The 22,986-nt window shown below is 34.7% G+C and overlaps 1 protein-coding gene across 1 annotated transcript in view; it reads left to right on the top strand.

The window, feature by feature from the left end:
* Nucleotides 1-16,714: 16,714 nt before the first annotated feature.
* LOC128680825 (cell adhesion molecule Dscam2-like) overlaps nt 16,715-22,986 on the top strand; it is a 153,568-nt gene continuing 147,296 nt past the window's right edge. Inside the window, exon 1 of the mRNA XM_053764262.2 lies at nt 16,715-16,767. The gene's annotated coding sequence lies outside the window, so the exon portion shown is untranslated. The remainder of the gene's footprint in view (nt 16,768-22,986) is intronic.

Here is a 22,986-nt window from a genome sequence, read left to right as displayed (position 1 = left end):
GCTACTCTGTGAAATAGAGATTGGCAATGCCAAACCATCATGTAGGCCCCACACTATCGCCGATCTCGTACAGATACCGACGCGAATGCATGTACATTACGTACTTTGTATAACTGCTTTTATTTACCGTAATGAAAAATCGGCAATGTATACCTACCGAATCCACGGAAGTTTGGCAAACTGTTCGCAGATAGTGTGAAGACGACATCAGAATTCAAACATGCTCAGTCAAACTTAAGCCAAGAAAAGGTAAGAAAAGTAAAAAAGTCAAGAATAGCCAAGAAAAGCCAAGAAAAGCCAAGAAAAGCCAAGAAAAGCCAAGGAAAAGCCAATAAAAAGCCAAGAAAATAGTTGTTTGTGTCTAGAACTACTTCGCTCAAACAATGTTTTTACCTGAGCGAAGCCTGGCTGGGCCAGTATTACAATCAAGTATTTTATTGAGGCATATAATGTCTTCACAAGTTTTAATACTCTATACACGATAAGATAGACGACCACGACTCTGCCATTACAACATAATTAGCGACTATGTGTCCAAACTTCCCTAATATCGCCATTAGGAACACCGCACCGCACCCTAATTAAATTTAATAACGCGATCAAATGAGTCGGCGTATGAAGTCATTTAAATTAAAAGTTTTCGACTCGTGTGTAATGTTCATTGTGACACAATACACTGCTTATATCAGACGCCAGTCTCTGATTCACTCCCTCATCTAAGGTTATTCCTTGTTGCTTTTTCAGCTTTTGAGCGTTGGAACCCAGGGTCAAGTGTCCATCTCCAATATTCTCCTGTATTATAAATACTTTTATGTTTTTTTTTTACCATTTCATTATATACGTATATTTGTGCAATAAAAACTACGTATAAAGATGTAAAAAATATGTGATTACATAAAAAATATGTGATTTATTCAAGTTTCAATCGATCTTTATGAAAGTCAAAGCAGGGCATCATAAGGACGAAGTACGTATTTGCATTTCAATTTCCACTATCGAATCAATTCGAAGTGAGACGCAGCGAACCAATCACATAGCAGTGTGGTTGTAGTTGCGTCACAATGGTGCACTGTCATTGGTTAGCTGTGCCGACTCAATGGTGAGATCTAAATAGCTGACCAGAAAATGTACAATATGCGTAGTGAGACTTTCACTACGCATATTGTACATTTTCAGGTCAAAATATAAATGACATAAAAAAAATTCTAGTTGTGAGTTGATCAGTCAGTCAACTGTATAATCTTACCCAACAATATTAACCTTATATTTTCCCCTTCATAGACTACATTATAGCTAATATCATTGCAGAAAGCCATTCCCGACACCTGCTAGTTATAGTTTTACAGATATACGACCTACGCCTCTCGGAGATATAACAAATACGCCTAAATAGATAGATTTTTTGATAAAAATGCTTTTAGATATTTAAGTACTTATTTAAAACAGTTTTATAGGGTACTAGCGATCCGGCTCGGCTTCGCACGAGGTCTATTTTTTATCACTAATGTTCCCAAATTGTCTTGCAGAGCCACTTCGCAACCACTAATTCGATTTCGATATGCAAAATATCATACTCAAGTTGCAAGAGTCTATAGGCTGCGGTGACCACTGCCCATCAGGTGGGCCATAAGCCTGTTCGCTTGCCCAGTGGTATAAAAAATATATTCTTATTCGCATACTTAAATAATAGAGTTATTCAACGTATTTAACAAACTTTAATATAACACTTAGAAATGTCAAAGATGCTGGCTGATAAGACACAGTTCGAAATTCAAACAGAATACGGAATGCGTTTGCGCTCTGCTTCGCTGATGGTCTGCCATTGTTCTGTCTTCGGCTTTTGAGAAACCTCGTCTATATTTAACAGACCTTGAGTACTTGAACTATTTTGTTAAATATAGTTCTAGAAGCTCGGCTTTTATCCAGATGACATGCATACGATTAAAGAGCAAGTACTATACTATATAAATTGTATGGAATTGTAACGCATGCTAATCAAAACAATTTTATAATTAAAATACATTTCTTTTTATATTCCTATTCATGAAGGCTATAAGAAATATTTTGTGTATTTCCTTGATATCACTCTAAAATACAAAAGTTCAGTTGTATAGGACGCGACAACGCTGACGTTTACAAAAAATGGCGTACTTTGCGTACGTTAAATTTAACCTCAAAATTGACGGTGCAACCCACGCTAAATTGACTTCTTTGAAAGGTGCAGTCACAGATCAACAAAAAAGAATTTAAAATGGTAAAGTAGGTAGTTTTTATTACAAAATTATTTTGAATCTTTTATCCCAGCTACTCAAGTTATCTTAGTAATAATAATTCTAATATAAATTCACAAACAAAACAATTGCAGTAACTTGAGCCATTACAAACAGAATGTCTCAACCATTGGAACCATTAGGATCCGCAATCCAAGATTGGAGTCGGCAAAGCTTGTAATTAGCTAATCCTTGGCCCGAGAACCAACTCGATTGTGCATCTTAATAAGTGAATTGAAATTAAATGGGGTTTCTGAACACAATATTTAAGTATGTATTTCGAATATTTTTTTTTCGTTCTCCAAGAATCGACTTATATTATTTACATTCACAGATCTGAAAGCAATAATTTTTGACACTATTCATAATAAAACTAAATTAAAAAATTACGAAACCGCCGAATCCGAAGTTGCTGGAATGATTTCATCAGCTAGAAAAAAGCTGACACAATTTCTAAACGTAGCTAAGAATAACCTCCATTAAATTATATTTAAAATTATAAAAAAAAACTTGATAAAAATCGGCTGTTTTTCTGCGTGGACACACATACACGTTAAACTTATAACTCTACTTCTTCTGTCATCGGGATTAAAAATACACTTCAAAAGACAACATTACAACGATAAAAAATTGTAGCTAATTTTCTCCAAAATCTTCGTTGGTGCCGCTACGTCTTGCGTAAACCAGTAAATTACGTAGGGAGTATATGTTTGGCTAAGCCGCTTTCACCTGGCCCTGGCAGAAGGGGCAAACTCAAAAAGTGCTGGCTTGATGTCGTCAAGGATGATATGCGTGCAATGGTCTGATAAATAAAGCCAAAGACCATGCAAAGTGGAGAAGAAAAAGTAGGAACGCGGACTCTGGGCGACGCTATACGGTGCCGGAAGAAACCTTGAAAAGGTTCGTATAAGGCCGTAAAGGCAGTAATAAAATATCTATTTGTCTTAAAACCTATATCAGTCCTCAAAATATAAACCTAAAACTATTCCTTATGTATGGATGTACGTGAGTATGTATGTTTGTAACTCTTTCACGTAAAATCTGCAGAACCGATTGTTATCAAATTTGGTACATGGGTAGAATATAACCTGGAATAACACATACTATATATATATAGGTATATAGGGTACCTACATAAGGTACTTTTTATCTCGAAATTCCCACGGGAGCGAAGCCCAGGTACGCAGCTAGTAATACTAAAAAAAAACATCATCACTTTAACACCGCAGCAAAAGCCCGGTCTATGATCCATAATTAATAGTTAATTCATTAAGTCCACTTATTTTAGCTTATTATAGCCTTATTGCGAAAAAATGTAATATATGAAATGTAATAAATATATTAACATTAAATCGCATCTCCGGGAATGGAGATCAGAAGACAGCATGGGTAGTGAGCCGCAAAATTATATGAAGTCTGGTACTCCGCGACACGGGACGAATAAATTAAGGTCGAGATGAACATATTCTATGAAACTATTGTGGATGAGGTACTTAGATATTTTATTTACATAAATAAAACTCTTGCGTTACTGACTGACTGACAGACAACGCACAGCCGAAACTACTGGGCGTAGAAAGCTGAAATTTGGTGTGTAGGTTCCTAGGACAGTGTAGGGGAGCACTAAGGGTTTTCCTGAAATTCCCAAGGGAAACGGATTTTTACTCACATACGAAGTTGTGAGCTATTATAAAAATACATAAACCTCAAGTAGGAGCGGGAAATGGGAAGAAGACACGTAGTGGGAAACAAGACGGGACATATTGCAAAAAACATGATGGCACAATATATACGAAACGGTACGGGATATCTTCTTTACATTACATAGCAGGAAGCGGGATTGGACAAGTTTGCGGGACCAGACACGCAGCGGGAAACAGAAAATTAAACTAAAGATGAAAAAAATGCGAATTTGAATAATATTTGTTTACAGAGTACGCGATAAAAAATTACTGAGATTTTGCTATGAAATTCACGCGGGCAAAAGCTAGTTGTACAATAAATACATAAATGGGAGACTTATCCCATTTAGGGATCTCTGAATCAATAGGGGCGATGGGATAGTAATATTAGCTCTGAGAGTTATTATGTTCTCAATTTTAAATTTGAAAAAGGTGTAATTTCTAATTCTGAATAAATTTTCAAGGCATGATTTAATAGTTATTTTTGAACTCATACTTCAGACCTAATCTTTGCTTCTTACCAGGCTAGATTGTGAATTGCATAAATTATTATAGACTCAAACTTTATTACGTAATCAATCTTACCATGTCTTTTAAACATATTACAGTAATATTCATTAAAGAAGACCTTTTAGGCTATTACTTTTTTGGTAAATTTAAATAACCGTGTCCAATATTCGCACTCTCATGATCTCCATATTGCGGGTTTAATCTGCATGTCGTTACAAACCGTGTCTTGACTCATCCATAATTCACGTAATGAGCACAACCTACCTTCGTGGAGAAGCTTCATTTTGGTTTAAATTTTCTTATTTTAATACAAAAAAATATTGACTCCAATTAACTATACCTAAATAATTCGTTGCAAGACATTGTTGTCAAAGTTTGGAGGGAAAATGATAGAACTATTTTTTGGTTATATTCAATTAAATGACAAATAATTGGCAATGACAGAAAACGGTTTCGTCTTTGTTCTGTAGCAAGATACATAATATGAAAAAATATGAGATCTGAGTTTAAATAAAAACATGTAATTTCACAGCACGTTAAGAGACTACAAGGAGCTTGCTCGAATCGGCGAATGAAATAAAGTTTAAATGGAACGTAATAAAGTTTAAAAGGCCTGAATACTATTCACTCGAAAGCAACGCTATATAAACATTATCAAAGATCACAATGGAACTCAGTTAACAGAATTTCACATGATAATTTTGTGGCTGGAATAAAACGAATGAAAACCAATTTCGACTCTAAACATTCTGTAATCCTACCTCCAGTAGACAAATCAAAGGCGTTTGCATTACGAAGAGGTAGGCGGCAGCATACATTATTAACTGGAGCTATACAAACCCTTAATTTATTAACACCACATTCATTAACCTTCATAAAACACCCTTCATCATTGTTATCCCTTAAAACAGCTGTAATAGAGTTGCGAATTCCAGCGTCATAAATTTTACGACTGCAAATTTATATTTGTAATTTTAACGAGTGTCAATTCTATTTCTGCTTTAATAAGGACTATTGATTATTACGATATGATTTGTTAACTTTTGGTTTCAATGTTGGCTTTTAGAATTTGTTACTAAAATAATGATTTGGCTTATGTAATTATTAATGGTCTTCTCCTCAAATTTTGAGATCTATCCAAAATAATCTAAAACTTTGTGATTCTCGCATCTACGTGATGTGACGTAGTGAAGAGAAAAAAAAAAGAATAGACGACCTCAGTGTGGGTTGGGTCATGATGGAAAATGATCTTTCTCTGATTGGATCTTGGATGTTTATTTATGTATGTATTTGTTATAAAATATAGTATCATTTAGTTAGTATTCCATAACACAAGTCTAGAACTTACTTTGGGGCTAGCTCAATCTGTGTGGTTTATCCTAATATATTTATTTATAGAGTCGAAGGTTCGAATCGTACGCATGCCACATGAGTTTGTATAATAATCTGACTCATGTGTAGTACCAAGTTTTTATCTGCCCCCACCTGCTTCCGGTGAAGGAAAACATCGTAAGGAAACCTGACACACTGTTGATTATTAACTTGTGTGTGATATGGAGAAAACAATGCCAAACCACTCCATTAATAATCACGTAATTACTATTACCCACCCATCAGCCATGAGGAATACGACTATGAAGAAGATCATCCCGTGAGACCAATCCATTAATAATATAGCTATCTTCTTCTAAAGTTATTTAGAAACAGTTCCAATTCCCCTTCATCTCAACTTTGATTTCGGTTTGATTAGTTCAAGATCTGGATCGAAAAAGTTTTGTCTAGTTAGGACAAATGAACAAGAGTTGGGTCGATTGGGTTTAGTTCGATTGAGTTTGGTCGTAGAGCTCGTGTATATACGGTGTATAGATCCCTACATGGGATAAGTCCGGCGTAGTACATTTCTTGTATTATTTTTTGATGTAGCTATTTTTGTGTAATAGAGTTATTGCAAACAAACAAATTTAATACTAGATGTCGCCAGCGACTCCTAACGCCGTAAAAAGTCTCATCCATCTCAGCTATTTATCTGTTTCTTCCTCAGCCATACTTTCTTTTCTCTTTCGGCGTCCCCTCGTACTACATCCACGGGAGGATATGGAGTGGTCCTATTCTAGGGCGGAACCACACGCCACGAAATGCTGCCAGTCTTCCAACAAATATAACAATAATATATAGGGATAAATCACACAGATTGAGTTATCCCCAAAGTAAGTTCGAAACTTGTGTTATGGGATACTAACTCAACGATACAATATTCTATAACATATACAAAGACCCAGTCAATCTGATAAAAAAATATTTTCCATCTTAATCTGACCGGGGTTCGAACCCGGGACCTCCAGTGTAGCAGTCCGGCGTGATGACCATTAGGCTACGAAGATCGTCAACTGATATAATAATGCATCCATACTTATTTGATTTAAAAGTTTGTAATTTGATTTGTTGTACTTTGAAAAAGTATACGTTACAATAATTGGAAGGAGGAACGAGTATTTTATTATACTAATCACCACAGTCCTAAGTTTTGAGGTACTATCCAAATAGTTTTGAGGTACTAATATTATAAGTGAGAAAGTAAGTTTGCTTGTTGTACCTCTTCACGCTCTATTTACTTAATCAGTCTTCTTGAAGCTTTGCATACAAGTAGTTTGAAGTATGAAGAAGAACGTAGGGTACTCATGCCAGAAAAAATAATTGTCCACGTGGGAAATTTACACGGGCGATGCCGCAGGCAAAAGCTAGTGTTCCAATAATTCAGAGTACCTACGTCATACGAAATAGACGCTGTGAAGACAAAACACAGTCAAAGCTTTCCAATATTACAGCCAATGTAAATGAGTAAACAAGATTCGCGAAGAGCGAAAACAGAAAAAGTATTGCGAAGCGTTTTTGCAACTAGTTTTTTATGAGTTCCGTGTATACGTTTGAATCATTTGTGTATTATAATTATTAATATTTATTAAAATTTAAGTAGTATTTGTCACGTATTTTATAACGGAGTTTCTACAATTCATAGTAATACTGATAAGTAATCGACGTTAGGTTTTTTACGTTGTTTTTTTTTTATGTAAACGTTGAAAAAGTAAATACATATATATAATTATATATATGATTTTTTAAATTATTTAAGTTAATGATTAGCTATTCTTGGTGATAGTCAAGTGATTGATATTAAAAGCACTTCTATTTATGTTCAAACTGTTGGGCCTCGTTTTCGATCGGTATATGTGGAAGATTTTAGTAGAAGTTTATGTCTATTAGTGAGTTTCATGTGGCTAAGATGATGATGCTCGCTTAAATATCATTTATTTTCAGATTAGATTAGTATGTGGATTTATCACTATCAATTATGGATCTCATCAAATAATTTTCCTACTTTTCCTTCATTTCGTACGGTCATCTGAATCCTTACTTATGAGACCTCTTCATAGTCGTATTCCTCATGGCTGAGGGTCACGGTCATTAAGTGGAATGTAACAGACACAACAACTTTCCTGGAGTTATTAATGGAGTGGTTAGCCATTGCCTTCTCCATTTCAAACACAAGTTAATAATAATCAACCAGTGTGAAGGTTTTCTCACGATGTTTTCCATGGCAAGTGCTGGTCATACAAACGTAAGTACAAACTCATGTGGTACGAGTAGGATTCAAACTTGGAACCTTTCGATCCACTGGCGGGCGTCTTAACCATTACACCATCACCGCTTCACCATTACACAACCACAGCTTATTAGACCATTGGCACACATATCCTCTATTACTACGTCAAGACAATACTTTTGCTTCTGCTAGAACCAGGCAAAAATGGATTTAAGTATTCTACTTCTTGGCGTGTCGACTCTCTCGAACTATATTAGAATTAAGTATATTTATTACCATGAAGTACCCTAAATCCACAGATAAAAAAGCAATGTAAGCATCCGAGTTCAGACAAAAACGCCCTAGTTTCAGATTCCGACATACATAGGGGTGTAGATTCTACATCACTCTGGCAATATTATGCGTTCGCACGCTCTCTGTGTTCAACGTTCAACGAGCTACGAGCGCGCTTGTGTGTAGTATGAGAGATTTGTATCTAGACTGTGGTTTTTAAAGAGATACTTAGTTATATTTTATGAAAGATGTGAATCGAGGTTGTTCCATAAAATATTTAGAGTTATATTTTCTCGCGTTGATAGAAAATAAATTTGAAAAATAAAAGGATGACATAAAAGAGATGTTTTAACAATGATAAATAAAAAAAAATATATTTTTAAATCTGCTTATAGGTCCCAATAATATCCATAATATGTTTAAAATTCTCCATACGTGATAGAAGATTTTTATAATCATTTGACATACTATCGTGAAATTTTATCTTTCTTTCGTATCTGCTGCTGTATCATTCCGATTATGATTGATGTCAATTGTATTGACTTCCAAGCTATATTTAAAAAAAATAATAATAATTTCCGTTTTCATAAATTTTATATATTTATAAAGACATATCACACAGTTTAAGTTAGCCCCATAGTATTCGAAACTCCTGTTATGGAATACTAAACTCAACAATACTATACTCTATAATATATAGATAGATTTAGATAAACATCCAAGACTCAGATCAATCCGAAAAAGATCAGATTTTCTATCTTGACCTGACCGTGGATCGAATCCGGGACCTCCAGTGTAGCAGTCCGTATGATGACCATTAGGCCACTGAGGTCGTCATTAATCTATACAAACAGAATGAATTCCATAAACACATAGAACCATTATACACGATGACCACTCTATGACAATATGACATAATGGATCTACAATAACAGTGGCTAAACTCTTAATGGGCTGTTTTAATTCCATCGTCGCTTCGATAACAAAGGCAATAAAATTGGCTTTTGAAACGTCAAATGATATGGTAATGTAAGGACTACCTCTTTTACATTCGCTGCACGGCGCCGATATTTCACGTTGAGATCTGGTCGAATTCAGATAAAACGGTACGCTAATATGGAAACAGATTTATCATAAAAACACTATATATTTATGTAATGCATAGAATTTCAGAGTTGCAAACATCAAAAGGAAAAATCAGAACCCCAATTATGTTATAGAGTCTCATTAACTTAATAAATTGTAAGACTAAATAATACTCCAAAATGTTATTAAAAAATTATTTTAAATATCATGTAGTAATACCATGTTTCCCTATTACCTAATTGTCTAATTGCCTAAAAGATTAAGTTATAACGTTGATGACCGTCTGTCAATAATTTTTCTCAGGAAAGTAAGTTGAAATATATATCAAGTACGAGTAAGTATTTGGACCGACGACGCTCCCTTTAAGCTGTGAAAGTGATCAAAAGATAAAAGATTTTGTCGCATATTCTGTAATTATGTAATTACACAAGATGATCGACCTACCGGGTGACTTATAACAATAATCTTTGACAAGAACTTTAAAGAATTTTATTTAAAAAAAAAGCTAGTATAAAATTTGAAAGACATAACTTTTGTCAACACAACTACGATGCTGAACAATAGAAGCCGTTTCCATACAATTAATCAGAAATACCTGGAAAGTCGGCAGATTGCGGCTTACACTTACAGCAAGCGTTCCGGTTATTCTCTGCACCAATGCCTCTCAAAAAAAACCTGTCACATCAAAGCAAAATCATCCTTAACATTCCATCAATAAGGATTCAGACAATCGCAGCAATACCATTGTTTGCACTGAGAAGTCTTCACTTTGAATTCCTCATAGCGAATTTCGTAATCGAAAATGAACTTTAATGCCAAGTTTTTAAGGTTCTTATTGCGTTTTTAAATAGTTATGTTGACGTAACGGTATTGAAATGAAGATATTATTGAAAATAACACACGGTTGACTTGGTGCTATGGAAATGAAGTAGTAAACATTGGGGGATTACCAAATCTCTCTGTGTTTCATTATGATGTTTTGTTTTTCTGTAATATTTTTTCTAACTCGTGTCCTACACACACATGACATCACATTGATTATTATAATTATACAGGATTACTGGTATCAAACAAACAAACAAAAGCAAGTTTTAATCTATGACTTTTTGTGATTCGTAATTTTTTTCTTCATAAAAAAAACAATCTAATTTGCGATTCTACACATCTTAACTCTATGCAATAGCCAAGCACAGTACAGTAGCGTTATGTAGCGGAATCGAACATAGAGTTAACGTTTTATAATGCCATTGATTCAATTAATTGTCATAATTAGCAGGATACAAAAAGGTACGGGTTATAAACGATTTCGGTAAGGAAACTCTAATCCAGACTATAAAACTAAATGAAAAGTTTAAAAACTGGAACAAATTCGAAATATATCTAGGAAAGTAGTACAAAAACGCCCCTAATGATAAAAGAATAAAGTTCGCCCCAACTGGAGTTAATTTAAGGCACTATATAGCCGCACACTAGCGCCACAAACACATTTTTATCCGTTTTTAGTTTAATACAATTTTGTGCGTATTTAAAGTAGTTCGTATATATATATCCAATTGGATATTAAAATAAAATTAAAATAAATATTTTCATCAACTTATTTTATTTCTTATGTAGTGAAAAATAGTAAATGAACTTGACCAATTATACCTACACTAAAGAAATTCATTCGAAGAATTTTCAACTAAAGAATTTCATTAAAAATATTATAATATAGGTAGTTTTCCATTACACAATGTATTTACAGTTGACTAAATCGAAAAAGGTGACCATCAAAATCCGTTTAGTCACATTGCATCATAGAATACCAGCGGCCCGTCGGCTTCTGTCGCTTAAATTATACCCCTAAACCTTCCTCAGGAATGAAAATCCATGCAGTAGTTTTTGAGTGTTTCGCGAATAGACAGCAGTTCGCGATATTCCAAAACGATTATATATATTTTTTACAATCCTTACATATTATAAAACAAACTACCGCGTCTGTACAGATAGACATGTAAGGATTATATAAAAAAATATTAATATATAAAATTCATTATCTACAGTGACCAGTGTTTCGATTCTGTAAGAAACGTCATAAAACTCACGTCGGATTCCGCGCGGATATGGCTAATTTGCATTCTGTGAAACTCACTCGAACACTAGCGCTACACTTGCGGGTATATCGGCGAGTTGAACTAAACTCACTCCAGAATTTTGACAAATATGTATGGGATGAGGCAAATTTGCATTGTGTAAGAAAAACGTCAAAAATCCAAAGTGAACTTTGGATTCCGCGGAATCCGACTTGAGTTTTTTGAAAGATCCACTAGCGCTAGCCAAGTGATTGCGGGGCGAGGTGGAACTCCCTTGATGATGTGTTAAGATGTTATTATAAATTTCGCTAAGAAATAAAAGAAATTGTAAAAATGTGCCACTATTCGGTGTGGCGTTAGTGTGCGACTAATAGCGCCTTATATTATAATGCATTGCATAGTTCATTCTGAGAGGTCGACGTACATTTCCTTGAGCTCTTATCGGAAGTAGATTTACAACTATTTAAACATATTGTTAACATTATATTAACATTACAAATATAGCCAGGTACATAACAAGTTTTATTCTATTCGTGTACCATATGTTGCTGAAATCTATATATTAGTAGCACTTTATATATTAGTAGGATAGTTACTGTATCTAGTTAACTATATCTGGTTAAATCGGCTCGACCGTGTGAGGAATTCGCGCATGCAGTGCCGTCTGCGCTGGTACGCCCACGACTGCATAGAGATGTAAATTAAGTACGTACGTAAGGGAACATATGTCTGTGGCTTTTCCCTATTTTTATGCATACAATTTTATGTCATAATTTAACATGGCATACTTTTACTTATCATAGTAATAGTTACGCAGAATATTAATTTGGCTTAACGTTTTAGGCACAATTTACGCATACCTACCATTACAATTTTTAAGCATAATATTAACATTACAAAACAGCTAAATATACACATATTTATGATTAACAGCAAAACAATTTTTAAGCATAATATTCTAAAGCATATTGGCGGCTTATGCCGCCGCACCCTAACCGTCTGCTACACTATAGCTTTATGCAAATCAAAATTATGGTGAAATACATTAGTCTAAACTATAACTATGCTTCTTGAAAAGATATGCCAAAAAACTAGTATGTCAAAACATCATTATATCAAATAAAATTTATGCCTAACTCGTTATGCTAAATTAAATTAGGATAAAAAATTTATGCGAAAAAAAGGCATCCCGTCTGAGGCTATGCCTTTCCAACTGATCCTAGCAGAACAAACAACTTTGATAACCAAAGAAATGCGGGCTTGATGTCGGCAAAGATGATATTTTTGCAAATGATTTGACAACCAGAGATGCCGACGAGCGTGAGAAGGGAGACGAAAAAGTAGGAAATTGAACTCTAGACTTCAAGTTTGACGGCTGAGGAAGAAACCAGGAAATGCTCATCTCTGAGAGATGAGATAGGGTTAAGCTATAAAATGTCCTCATAACCTAACAATATCGTGTGTAAATACATTTTGACGACCTCGGTGGCGCAGTGGTAAAATTCTTGCCACTGAATCGAGAGGTCCCGGGTTCGATCCCCGGTCGGGTCATGATGGAAAATGATCTTTTTCTGATTGGCCCGGGTCTTGGATGTTTATCTATATATGTATATGTTATAAAATTTAGTATCGTTGAGTTAGTATCCCATAACACAAGTTTCGAACTTACTTTGGGGCTAGCTCAATCTGTGTGATTTGTCCTAATATATTTATTTATTTATTATTTATTAAATACCACCTTGTACAGATAAACCCAAATCTTCCAACATTTTGGCACAGCGTAAACTTTCCTCGGCGCGTTCGCTTTAAATCCACACACGTTAATTGGCTGTCCACATCAAGAATTCATTGGTCCGGTTGTGTTTGGATGCGCTTGTTTTGTTAGGGGAGTTCCACATCTAGCCGATTGTTACAAGATTATCAGAGTATATTTCCCTGCTTGCTGATAAAGTATCTCGATCTCGATCGATAGTCTATATGTAACATATCGGACAGATAGCGTTAAAATGTGTTTCACGAGTGGGTGTTTCACGATAGGGCTAACATAACTTCAGGAATATTATTTAGTAGTCTAAGTCTAGTACTAAAAATGCGATGTTAAGCTGTAATTTTACGAACGGCCGCCTACCTGACATCATTGTAATGTTATTGTTGCCTATCAGCAGTCATTGCTCTCGTCATGCAAACCGTTACACACCTCGTAAGACATCCACAGAAGGATATAGAGTGGTCCTATTCTAGGGCGCGAACCACACGCCCCTTCTTTTCGAGTGTTATTTTTATTTATAAAAACTTTATTGCACAAAATACATTAAGTAACAAATGGCAGAATAAATGCTAAGCTGTAGATACTAGTATATGTAAAGTAGATACTTAATTCTAAAATCTTTCATGTTTTTTTTTATAAAATCCATATCCTTATCTTTACAATATAATAAAACAAAGTCCATTGCCGCGTCTACTAAACGGATTTTCATGCGGTTTTCACCAATAGAAATTATGATTCCTGTGGAACATTCAAGTGTTTAAATTATTATTAGGTGTATATTTTATTGTTTTTTTAGCTAAGCGAAGCCGGGACGGGCCGCTTAGTGACATAAAAAACCTAGATTGCCAGCAAAACAACCTCCGAAAATGGTAACAACATTTTTATTTCGCCCCATCGGATATGCACATGACATCGCGGGCGAACCAACAACTTTTTGGCCACATTAAAATCTTGCATTCCCAGTCTGGCAGCCCGCCAAATGGCATTGATTTTAAATTTTTAACTCGTCCGTGGAATCCCAAATTGATGAGTGAATTAATATTTCATTCGCGCTACAAATATTTATAACGTACGGATGTTCGGTTTTTGTTCGTACATAATGTGCGTTTAATCAATTTGACGGAATATTATTAGCGATTGTTGCATTTAAGATTTTTATAAGTACATATAAAAAAAATTTAAGTGGGCTATGTCTGTACACAGGAGATATTAAAGAGAAATGATTATCGGGTGTCTTTATGGAATTATTTGTACCTATATTAGAAGCCTTAATATATAATTTTCATTTTTGTCTATCTATCTGTCTATATCTTTGTTCGCGGATCATACTGAATGGAGTTGGATACGGTTTTCACAGCGAATGGTCTAACTTAAAATCTGGCATAGGTTTCATCGCAATACTTTGCTTAAGATCCGAGATATAAACAAAAATAAGAACACGAAATTAACGCGGGCGAAGCCGCGGTCAAGAGCTAGTCATGAATATTAATCAAAACTAAACCTTGAAACATTCGGGCAGTTTAATACCATGATTAATACTTGTAATTTGTTTAAAGTAATTCGCAATAGGTATAATCCTGATAAAATGTTCTAATCCTTAAACCCGGTTTATTAGGCCAGTGGTCGTGAATTGGGGACCAGGCGACAATCATACAGGACAAAGCCAGCCACTAATTGGAAACTGCGCGGCGTTGGTCAACAGATGTGTACACTGAAAGACCTGGATAGTGGAACAGAGGTAGGAAGATATATCATAGCTATTATTTCTGTAAAAAAATTTTTTTTTAAATCGTCCAAAAAATATTGAATGAAAAAATATTGAATGAATAAATCGAGAGAAATCGTTGACAAATGTGAAGCATACGAGAATTTATGTATCCAGCAACACCGTGTGATTTGTTGATCTTATTTGTAAGAAAATAATATTTGAAAATTGAATAGAATATATTAAAAAAGTCGATCAACAAATGTATTTTATTCATCATTTATTAACATCGGTAATAACTTCCATCTCTCTCTATCCTCAGCCATTGTTTGCCAACAAAAAGCTAGACACAAAAAAGTTTCTCTCAACAAACCACAAAAAAAAGTTTGGTTACTTTTTTGTATAAATTACTATATATAATATTATGTATTATGAAGTTGCGTTCTGAGGCTCCGCTCCTTATGGAATGGAAATAAGAGATAAAACGTACCACATGCACTATTGTCAGTGTCCAAGATTTAAATAACAACAAAATAACTGCACTGGCCACCAAAATTGTATTAGAGAAATAAGTTGACAATGTTATTCTAATTTCAAATATTTTTCGCTGTCAAGAAAATTGCCGCCGATAGTTGAGTAGTATTTTTGGTTTCCAATATATATTTACATTTTAATTGCCACTACACAAGAGTTTCATTTATTACGATCATAGATATTGTTCAGTCAGATTATATTCTAACCCTAGTACCAAATCTCACTAACATACATCCCCAATATCCACTTGATTTTTATTTGAATTGCACTCGACATTTCTATGAATTTTCTATGCCAATGACAAAAGCTATTCCTCTCTGACGTCACACGATTTCTATTATGCATCCTTAATCTGTCCGACAGTGTACTAGCACAGGATAACCACAGATATATTTTAAGTTAGATATCGCAAAGGATCAAAACCTCTTAAGTTTTAAAATCCTGTTTCAGATCAGTTAACTTATCTACTATCGAATTGTTTTTTTAATACTTGTTTACGTTTAAAAGTATGTACAGTTGTTTTAACGTATAATTTAGATTTACCAAACTAAATCGATGTTAAGTAATTTTATGTGTTGCAAAAAAATGTGTGAGTTTATTTATTTATTATTAGACACCTAAGTACAAGTCTGTCCGTCATGCTCTCGCGACTAAACCGCTGAGCCAATTTTAGTGAAATTTGTAATAGATAATAATGACGTGACTTCAAACAAAGGTTACGCGGTTGGAGCTATAATAAATGTATCTGAGAATATTATCGTTTAGAAAATGTTACTTAACAGCGCAAAATGTACTGTGAAATTTAGCGCAAAAAATTGCAGAACTGAAATTCATCTGCTATATCTATTTGTATGTATATCTATGAGGATGACCCACTTTTTCGCTGCACAAAAGGTTCTTTCATACCGGCTAAATACTGGATTTCATCCACGTCCGAAACTAGGGTTTTTTGTTAATTTTGTTAGTTATTTTGCATAGCAGATGTTTTGGGCACGAATTCGCTTTGGATCTATTTCTTATACTATGTCACGTCCGTCTGCACTGTACGGGGATAAGGGCATGTTATTTGATCAGTCGAGCTCCGTTGCGACGACTCAGTACGTTTCAGCTCCTACGTGCTCTGTTGTGTTCTATATCTTTTGACATTGACGTGCGTTGCTATGCGTTGAAACTTCATACAATTTCTACGTTCTTCTGCGTTGATCCGTCGACAGATGTCCACGTAACGAAGCGCGACTGAGCAATGGGGACGGGCTCTTAAGACTGGTATGTTTTCAATTGCATATACAAACAATTTACATAGAATGTACGATAAAAGGATTCTTTGGCCGATGAACATATAAACTTGTGTCCGATAGGGTCACTCCATTCTCCCAGCACACGGATGTTATTTGAGGCGACTTGAGCAATGCCTCATTGCTGAGTCGCGCTCCGTTACGATAACGCAGCACATTTCATCTCCTTCGTGCTGCGTTGTTGTCATCAACAATAGCTTTCCCAAGGACGTATTTGACAAAGAGGGGTTGATGTCAGGTAGAATGTTATAAATATTAGTGGCTGGTTAGAAAATCACAATATTTAAATGTTTATTTCAAGGGATCCTGGGCCTCGCGGCGTTACAGCCTCGGATTGGATTGGAAACATGCAAAGATTAAATAGATCTATAATATATGTATCGTCACTCGTGGTTGTAACGAAACTAAAACGTTACATAAATAAATATATGAAGAAAATCATTTTTTATTTACTTGTATGGCAAATTTACGCAAACCCTGGGGCGTCACAGCTCCGAAAATAATCCGGTACAACTGAAAACGAAAGAGAACGAAAGAATAAAAACATCAAGTCAGTTATATTCACTCCAGCGATGCTACTCGTATACAAACCGAATTCGGCTGATATCACCGCCATGCGGATTCGATATCCGTGATACGAGCCATGCTGCGTTTGATATACACCAGTGCACTGCATACTGAGTAAATTATAATACCTATATATATTGTAATATATATATATATAATAAAACTGTAAGAGGAGCCAATAATACATTCAATATAAATAAATAAAAAATACTTCTGAAGGTCTTCATACAAGTAATAGAAGCCAAGAAAATTGATTTTTGAAATTCTTGTCTGTCTTTCATTTTGTGGCGTGTACAATAAATGTACAATAAATGTACACGCTACAAATAAGTCTTTCAATTGCTAATCCTAATTGCTCAAATCAAGTCAGCTCAACTCAGCTCAACTCAAGTCGTGAGTATAGGTTATTTATTTGAGCTATTTATTTTGAATCGTACGCAAACGAAGTTGCGGACACAGCTAGTTATTACTAAGCTTATGAAATTGTACTTATTTCATTCTTATTTTTTTTATTATTTAGGCAGGCATCTCGCTTAGGCAAACATCGAATAAAGCACTATATACCTATCACACGTAAGACAGTTAGATTCAGAACTCGGGTGTTCACTCAACATACACCCACATATGAATCTTTTTTTCCTCAATATCCAATGTACTTGCTTCAAATAGAATTACCGGGGTACACTATATTCTTCTCCGCGAGTCAGTACTTTTCCCTAAGGAAAGGAAAGGAGGAAACTAGCATATCAATAAAGCGACATTTAAAAATAAATTATTTCGAAACGCAACTTTTTAAAATCCAAGTATGTATTAAGGAGAACAGTACAACAAGTGTAATTATGTTAAGGAGGACAGTGATTAGTAGCAAGTCAAGTGAAAACAAACGAGACTTGATACAGTAACATGCTATCTAGTCGGGTAGGTCAAGCATTCGTGGTAACATGAATTTTGACTGTCATGACGCTAGGTCCGTACGCAGTTTGATTGCAACGAACTAGCGTATGTCACGATGAATTAGTTTGTAAATTTTTCAGCAAACCAGTTACCTTTTTTACCGGACTACTAGAGAAAAGTGGTGTGTTTCGCGCTCATCTTGTATAATTGTAATACTAGCTGCGCCCCGGGGCTTTAGGGGATAATAGGAACCCTATGTGTTATTCCAGGTTATATTCTACCCGTACTTTTTCACGCAAAATCCACTGGACGGATTTTTATGAAATTTGGTACACTGATAGAATATGATCTGAAATGACACATATTTATATCCCGAAATTCCCACGGGAGCAAAGCCCCGGGGCACAGCTAGCTATCCATAAAGTAAAATTAGTAGAGGAAATAGTCCAATTATTCAGCAAAACTAAGTTTCAATGCAAATCTTAGCCGCATATGCCGCATGTGGCAGTCCGATCAAATTATGTGAGCGTTGCGCGCCGCAGATGGCGTTCGAAATGGTTGAATTCTGAAATCGGTTGGGTAATTCCAGAGACTGTTTAAACCGCAAGCGATATAGAAAAATTGTTTTGTGAATTTAATAATAGGATTTTATTGTTTCTTCTTCAAATTACGATACTAGCTGACGTTATTTTACATTTTCTCAAAGAGATATTGCGATACTGGTAGTAAATATTATATAGAATCTCAATGATTCATATCGAGCGTGTTATTACTAACGTCTAGTAGTAAGTGTAGTGTCAAATTTTATTCATGTCGCCTAAAAGCTTCTGGCATGACTTTTACGACTAGTTGACGCCAATTAGCGGCGACTACTTGCCACTAGATTATTGGATTATAATATGATATTGATACAGTATAATGTTACTATCCCTCACGGGGTAGACAGAGACTAGCGTAAACCGAAAGCAATGATTACCTGTAACAGGTTTATTGGTAAATGAAATTCTGAAATAATGACAGCCCATCGCCTTAATAAAGTAATCGCCAGTTTATACCACTCTCCCTTGATTGACTTCTACAATCTGCACGGGAGAAGTAGCTGGCATATTCTACAGGTCAACATAGAAAATAGATTGATTTATTTACAACATCACAGCACATAATTACAAAAAAATATGTACGAATTGTAGACTTAACGCCATATTACCTTTTCTACTAATCAACAGTAAGACAAAACAGATAAATAAAACAAGACAGAAAGAAAAAATGATGTTTAGTTATCACAAAACTCATATACGCAGCCCTATATACAGCTGTAACAAAAACATCACTAAATAAATAAAGTTAATTCGAGAATAATGAGAATAAACCGACCAAATAGCACAGCTGTTGGTCACGTCTGCGGTTCCATTCCAGATTTGTACATCCCGGTTAACACAATGGTGGCATGAAAGTGGCTTCTCAAATTTGTCGGGTTAAGCGGCCATTATATGCATTTTTAAAAAGCGAAAACTGTAAAAACTAAACAATCTTAAAATATTGTAAACATTTTTTTTTATCATATTCAAATACAGCACTACCACGTTTATAAGTAACCTTGGCATTGTTCGACGGTGCAGAATAGTACAACCGACTCTTGCTTATTGCTACTACATAAGATTTTAAATCCAAAAACAATAGGAGTCGTGCTATCTCGCACATAATAATTATACAATATTACACTTGAGGGCAACTCCAGACATGGCGCGTACGCATTAGCCAATAGTTTTTTTTATATGTCGTCATGTTAGCTTTTTATTTATGCCTCATATGAATTTTAGGGCGGAAAACATACTCTCTGAACTCCCACCATCAGTTACTATTTCATCATATTGAACATTAATCCGAGTATTATTTTCAATCCCTCTCTCTTATGTGATCGTTTTCCCAGTTGTTTCCTCAGCCGAGCCGAGCTACACATCGGTGCCTAGAGTCCGCAATCATTTTGATTTCTCTTTCCATATTAAGTAATCCAACCTAATTAGAACCTCATTGGATCGTATTTGTACCAGAATACATTTAAAAGGTTAAATTACGATATATTACATCTAAGCGGTTTATCAAGGTGAAACAATACGTTATGTAAACTAATTATTGCTAAAGTCATCACAATACAATTTCAATTAAGTTCTTGATATTTTGAGATTATTGTGTTATATTATTTGTTGCTTTTGCCAGCGCCTTCTCCCCATTTATATACAATATTTAACAAACAGCAGAACAGAAATCGAAAAACCAGTGATTGGAATCCTTGTTAAGCTTTTTCCCAAATGACAAGTATTAGTAGACAATACTTGTAGAATTAAAAACCAGTCCAACACAAATGGAAAGCCACCGAAAAATAAAAGCAGAGCACAATTCCAACATACAACTGTCACAGTCAAACAATATGCGTACTGCATATGAATTTCAACTTAGATTTAAGCATATATCGTTGGCATACTATACTGGTGGACTTGCATGTTTCGTAACTACTTGTACTACTACCGTGCAAGTGGCGCGGCAGTCGCCATATATATGAGCGGAGTGAATTTTCAGTTGTATTAGTTGTACAGTATAGCAATAGTTGTAGAGTAAACTTGCACGTTACTTGTCTTGTAATTAATAATATACATAGAAATACACAGATCTCTCGGGATAGATCGATATACTTTTTTAATTAGTCTATTTATCTAAACGTCCACTTTCCCGGTCGATTTATTTATTTATTTCATAAGGTATGCAAAACAGGTTACACAAAACAAAACATTATGCCTAATTAAGTAAGTTTATAATTTAGTTAACAAAGAAAATACAATATTAAAAAGCAACAGATGTTTATAAGAATTATAATTAACAATTCTAGTTAAATACTACTACAGAATATATTACAATTATATTAAGCATATTATTTTTGCCTTCAGCCAGTTCTTACTAGTAGACAATTGTGTCGCTTCTCGATACGTTGTTTACTCAAATACCTTATGTAGACTTTTTAGTGATAGTTTAAGACGATTTACACATACATAAATGTTGCTATGCGAAGCCGGCCCAAGTCGCTAGTACAAATAGAAATGTAATACGTGCAAGCAGACTTGCAAAAACAAACGCAGCACGGTGAATGCACCCGCTGCGTCAAATTAGTCCCTCGATGCATATCTCAGGAAGGCGAATGAATGTTACATCTAAAATGTGCATTTAAATACAGATTTCCGAGGCTTTTGTATTTTTGAATGGAAACTAACATTACCTACTGTCTGTCAGATAACGAATGGATAATGAATTTTACAGTTACTTAAATAAGCTTAAAAAATCAATTTTATTTTATAATAAATCAAATATATTTAACCTACATTTAAATGTAACGAAAATTTTAATTTTATGACTTTTTTGGGTTTATACTTATGTCAAAAATAATAGACAAAATATATTTTTTTAAGTGTGCACACTGGTTTGTTATTTTTTTGGTTGTTGACCGGACTTATGAATTATGCCTTTTATTGTCATCTTATCTTTGGAAATATGTATACAACGCGTGAGAAAAATATCATGTCTTTGCAGTAAACCCTTGAGGAGTTCCTTCGCTGGAAGCTGATCGTCATATGTACACCATCAGGTCATGCTAACTGAAATAATGAATTATCATGTAATTTAAAGCAACGTGGAAATTTTCGTCTCTGTAAGACAAGCTACCTAGAAATTATTTGATGACAGACAAAAATCGGGACAGATGAAACTAAATAAATTCTCTATTATTTTAGTCGCCTTGTATGAAAAAGATGGTACTATTATAAACCAGACACCACGGAAATATAACAGTTTCCGCAAAGCTCACGGTCTCCAAGCTTCATTAACCCAGGTGATCCAATTATAACGGTGTCTTGTATCCTATAATTATATAACTTGACACTGTATTAGAGCTTAATTAAATTTATAGTCTGAATTGCGGCCACAAAGATAAAATATGTGGTAACGTCTTTATCATATGGCGTATAGCTGAATCGCAGGATAATTAATGGAATTCATACGCGCTATGCTATGCTAAGTTTAGAACAACCAATACAATTACGTTTGACGAAAATTACGACATTCTATTAGCTAAAGTCGCGCTGCCCAGCTGAATATTAAACAATCAATGAAGACGAATTACGTTATTCAATTATTTGCTTGAAATTACGCTCCGAACTGACAAATAAAATCCTAGTTAGCGTGTGTTAGAAGGACTTTTATATCCAGTGTATTTACTACGCAGTTATGTAAGGAGAATATGACCAAGTAAAAGCGATGAATGAACATGCAAGCTAAGCAGATTAGTCAAAATGTCGTCATTGAAACAAGTTTGCGATACAAAATAGTTCTAAAACAGAAGAATATATCGAATTAATTTCAACAACGAGTAATGCCCTCCCGTGGACGTATTACGGGAAGAAAAAACTGAACAACTGATAGACTACTGCAGCAATCTGAAGAAGTATTGACTACAGATAGGCAGGTATAATAAACTATTTTTTATATTTGTAGAATCATAGACAAATCTTAAAAAATAGATTTTTGCGCGGATGGGACCGGATTAAGGTGGAATACAGTGGAAACAGAATTCAAAAAACTTTTCCTCTTAAGACCTTTAATAATAAAGTGAAACTTAAATTTTGCGATTGGGCTACAAATGGTATTTATATTAGCAGAAACAAGTTGTATGAACTTTATGGTC

This window comes from Plodia interpunctella, chromosome 25 (assembly GCF_027563975.2).
Source record: "Plodia interpunctella isolate USDA-ARS_2022_Savannah chromosome 25, ilPloInte3.2, whole genome shotgun sequence".
Lineage (NCBI taxonomy): Eukaryota > Metazoa > Arthropoda > Insecta > Lepidoptera > Pyralidae > Plodia > Plodia interpunctella.
Note: the sequence above shows the minus strand (reverse complement) of the source record. Positions and strands in the feature narration are given on the sequence as shown.